The sequence below is a fragment of the Rhodnius prolixus genome, unplaced genomic scaffold, assembly GCF_049639745.1.
Source record: "Rhodnius prolixus isolate KJV_2025 unplaced genomic scaffold, Rpr scaffold_13, whole genome shotgun sequence".
In the NCBI taxonomy this organism is placed as follows: domain Eukaryota; kingdom Metazoa; phylum Arthropoda; class Insecta; order Hemiptera; family Reduviidae; genus Rhodnius; species Rhodnius prolixus.
Window position 1 is genome coordinate 11,243,051 of NW_027411583.1, and position 5,232 is coordinate 11,248,282.

Consider the following 5,232-nt stretch of genomic DNA (forward strand, 5'->3'; position numbering starts at 1 on the left):
AATTTTTTTTTTTTTTTTTTTTTTTAATGTTCACGTCACTTTTTTTAAAAAATGTTCGTTATTTACACAATAAATTCACTGCCTTTTAAACTTAAATGACCAACAAAACTTTTAAAAAATAATAATAGTTCATGGAAAGAAAAAAATTTTTATCACTTAATCACCATACACATTCAATAATATCGCCAAGTGAACGAAACTTTTAAAGAAATTATAATTGTATTAATATTAATAATAAAAAGAATTAGCATAAGTGAAAAGAAATAATAATAATAAAAAGTTATCCAAGTAAAAACAAAATAGAGTGGGATAATAACATCTAAGGGGAGCACAATTAAAATATAAAAATAATCACATATAACTTTTCATTTCTTTTTTTACCGTCAAACCACAAATACTCTTCTACATTTGTGTTTTTTTGAGTAAAAACAAAAAAAAAAAAAAGAAACAAAAAAACAAATGTTCAACCCGAAAGCTTTAGTATCTGCGAACAAATATGGCTGTGCTTGCACGATTAGAATGTACGAATAGATCTGGGTGTTTAGAGAGCTAAGAACACATTTTATATGTGTGTAAGCGAGGTGAACGACGGACGGGGCACCCTGTATTGATTTTATTTAGAAACAACCCCTACCCAGGCTAGATTGTACACTTTTATTTATCCAGTTTAATGAGAGTAATAAAAAAAAAACAATGTTTCTCTTAATTGTATTGAATTTTATCTTAATAAATAAAAATATTATCTTCATATTATTGACTACTTAAAACGAAATAAAACCTTTATTTGCGTTTATTTTATTTATCATTTTTTTACGTAAACCATACTGGGAAATGTTAACAATAATATCCTAGTTTACTGGCTGTAAAAAAAAATAGGTCATTTAAAGAATTATCAACTTTTCTATTGGAGGGTTCACTTTAATTGATAACAGTATTTAACCCCCCCTAAAAAGTAAATTTAGCCAAATTTTAGTGCATAAATTAACTAAAAGTGTTATATATCTTTGTTTAAATTAATACAACCCATTTCCGGTGATCTCACTTTTTTTTTTAAATCCCCCCCCAATGTTTTTAATTAATATTTATATTAAAACTGTCCGGTAGGACAGTTGTATAAGGGTTGACCATCAAAAACTGCACGAAAAAGTGTAACGTTGAAAAACACCCAACTTTGACAATTTTTTTCTATTTTTCTATAAAAGATAAAATTCCCAAATTTTCTTTAAATCTTACTCCAAACCATCCTTTATAACTGTAATTTTTTTGCAACCACCCAGATCTAATAGGTTTCGAGAAAAAAGTTGCCGAAAATGAGCAAAAACGGCTTTTTCAAAAAATGTTCTTGTTCTTGTTGTTGTTGTTGTTACCTTTCTTGTAAACAACGTACCGCCTAAACGCGTGAACCGATTTTCTTGAATGAGGTGTCATTCGATTCGGAATTTTATGTAGATGTGCCTTTTGGGGGTCTCGGCCCTGTACATCGAATGGGAGAGGAGTTAGCACCCTTTATGTAAGGCCCCCTCCAAAATTATTATTACTAATTACTCTGTAAATCTTGGCCCGATTTTGATAAAATTTGGTAGGATGATAGGGATAAGGCTCCCCTACGTAACAATAAAGCGGCGACCAGCTCTTACACTTGTTAAGAGGAAGTATAGCAATCGTTTCAAATTATCGAGACGTGAACCGATTTTCATGAATGAAGTGTCATTCGAATCGAAATTTTGTGCAGATTTGTACTTTAAAAGTCTCGACGCCATGCCTCATAAGGAGGGAAGTTGGCCCTACCTAAATAAGGCTCTTTCTAAAACTATTATTACCAATATTTCTACAAAGCTTAGTCCGATTTTGATAAAATTTAGCACGAAGAAGTGATTAAAGCTCCTCTACGTGGCTGTGAAGTGCCATCATGCTCTTACACCTACTAAGAGGAAGTACTGCAATCGTTAAAATTATCAATGAGTGAACCGATTTACATCAATGAATTGTCGTTCGATTCAAAATCTTTCTCTTTGCTTTTTAGGGAGAAGTACTGTAATCGCAGTTTATTTTTCTTGCTCCTCTTAAAAGGAAGTACTGTAATCGCAGTTTAATTTTGCTATTTACGTACAAATACCTTCCTATTTTATTCAAAACGCTTTCTCAAAAAAATGGTTATTGAGGATGGTTTGGGGACCGCAACTATAACCATTCTTTAAAAAGATCTCTCTGGTGGTAGTTACGGTTCCGATTTAACACCTTATCAGGTTATAATGATAGAATAGCTTATTCCAAATTTTAAAAAAATCTGTAAAGCAGACGTAACTTTGCTAATAGACAAAAAGGAAAATCTATCCAAAAGGTACAAAAATCTCCTTAACAAAAACTTACAGTTTAAAAAGTTAAGTATAAGGGTTGATTAAACGCCAAAAGGTATACAAGTCAGCAAGTACCCAACATTTCATTAATACTTTATTGATATTATTTAAGTAATTTTACCGCATTAATTTTCATTAATATTTTTTAAGAATTTATTAGATGTCACATACCCTTATGCTGGCCAGTTCATTCATAATAGTTATAATTGTGATAAAATGTATATTATATCTTCGTATAAATAGGTACTTTATTTTAACTCTATTCCAAATTATTCTTCTGATTTCTCTTTAATGTGCCCTTTATTCTGAAGTTGTCACATATACATGCATGTTAAATTAGAAAAAGACAAATTTAGAGTCGGCTACTGTTTAAATTTGAATCACGGAAGATTTAAAACAATATTTCAGTCTTGAATTCGTCTTACCGAAATATTCGTGAGCACAAATAACACACAGTTAATAACAAGTAGATTATTCAACATTATTTATTCATTTCTCAATTGTAATTTAATTTTACTTATGGTAAAATACTGGAATAATTAGCTGTCCTAAAAATATGCATATCTTATTTATTTTATATTACATATACACAACATTGTGGGAAGAACACCTAGATGGAGAATGTAATTGAAGAAAACTATATTATTTACGATAAAGCCAGATTGACTACTACATAAAATAACAATTACTTTAATCGAAGAATGAACTTAAACCGACGATTTTTATTTAAAAATAAAAATAAATAAATAAAATCATTGATGTATGTTGGTGTAAGCAATTTTTAAAAAAATTTTTGAATTTTTAAGCCTCATATTTTTTTATTTTTATAACGTTTTCTTTTTCACCTGTAATCAATAGTTTGATTATTATAGATAAATAGATATTACAGTCAATCTAAGTTAAATGGTGTGCTACTTGAACAAATATTTTGTAGATTAAAATGGCCAGCATAAGGGTCTGTGACATCTAATAAATTCTTAAAAAATATTAATGAAAATTAATGCGGTAAAATTACTTAAATAATATCAATGAAGTATTAATGAAATGTTGTGTACCTTTTGGCGTTTAATCAACCCTTATACTTAACTTTTTAAACTGTAAGTTTTTGTTAAGGATCTGCTATATTTTTTTGCTAACATGTACAACAAGTAAATGTGATAATTGAGAGTATGAGAATGAAGAGACCAACATCGGGTCTCAGCCGTCTTCGAGGATTTGGACGTAAGTACGTGAATGTTGATGGCCTGTAAAAATGATAAAAAAACAATTTTTCCTACAGTGCAAGATCCTTTCTATCTATATGCTAGCAAAACTTGTGCATAGTATTCGTTAGGTGTACAAAAAGTGTGAAAGAAAGAATACATCAATTTCTTTTTTTGAAATCATTTACTGAATTGATATACTAAGCAATTTCATCAAGAATATTTTTATCTATAAAGTTGAAACTACTAACTATATGATGAACACGAGAATGTAGCCTATTATCAAAAAATTGTGGCTCGTAAATATCAGATGTAGATGAGTTATGTGGAGAGCAGGAATTTCTTGAATAATTTTGTAGTGGCGGAAGAATAGTTTTGTTTGGTGTAATTAAGGCCTCTTTGTGTGACTGCATACTTTCTGATCGATCTTCATTTTTTTCTAAAATAAAATTAAAAATTATAATAATTAAATACGATTTAATTAGAGCTCATTGAAAAATAAATCAAGAGGATGAAAATTTGTTTAAAAAAAGCTTTACTGTTCTAAGTTATAGTTACTACACTATCTAGTCATTAACATTAGAACTACCACATCAGTCAAATTCACATAATTTTGACTCGGAAGTACCTGTGTAAAATATTTTCCCTCCTAATTATTATTGGCAATATATAAATGATGTTTTTTTGAATAAAATAATTTGATTCGATAAGAATCGAATTTTACATTAATTGAATCGGCACCAATATCAATTTTTTTTTTTTACAAAAGACTTGCAATTGTAATGTAGAATAAAATTGAAAATTTCTGTATGATTTAAAAAAAAAAAAGTCACAAGAACAAAATAAACAGATACATTGAAAAAAAATGAACTTTTTATAAAAATAGAAGTAAAACTATTCCATTATTGAATCAGTATTTTAGGCAGTTGAAAAAAGCTGACATAATAGGAATAGTGTTTGTGAACTTTACAAGAGACAAAATGTCCAAGAGTCTTCTGTAAGTAATAATTATGAAAATACTAAATATAAGCAAAATAACTTGCATGAGTTTGTTTTCTAGCTTTTGAATTCGAATATGACTGAGACATTAAAAGCTTCCCCAAATGGAATGAAGAAAATCATCTGGGAAAAATAACATTTATGTAGCTGATTTCTTAAAGATTTCTCTTTATATTGCCAATCGGTAAACAAAACTAAATTATCTCTTTAGGCAAAATCTAATATGTAATAACGATTACTTTACGATGGAATAAAATCTAACAGAACTTGCATTAGCACATTAAATACTGTCTTCAAGTTGACAACATTATGAACTACAAAAAATGGCCAACCAATTACTTGTAAGATAAGCTATTTTGTTTCATAAAAAAAAATGACATTTTGAAAATATATGCTCTTTCCGTCACCTGCTGGTGCCTTTTCATTCCAATCATACCAATTACTTTCGGCATTCACATTCGCATATGTTTGTACACAGAAGCAGAAATTAATATTTAGATAAACATATACGTAAACTTTTAAAAGTTTTTCATCTGGTTAAGTAAACCTAATTTACAACTTACATCAAATAGTTCTAGAATTAAACGAAACAAAAGATATAATGTCTGATAAAAAATTAACATCTAAATCAATTTAAGAAATTTAAAAAGATGTCTTATAACTGCAAGAATATT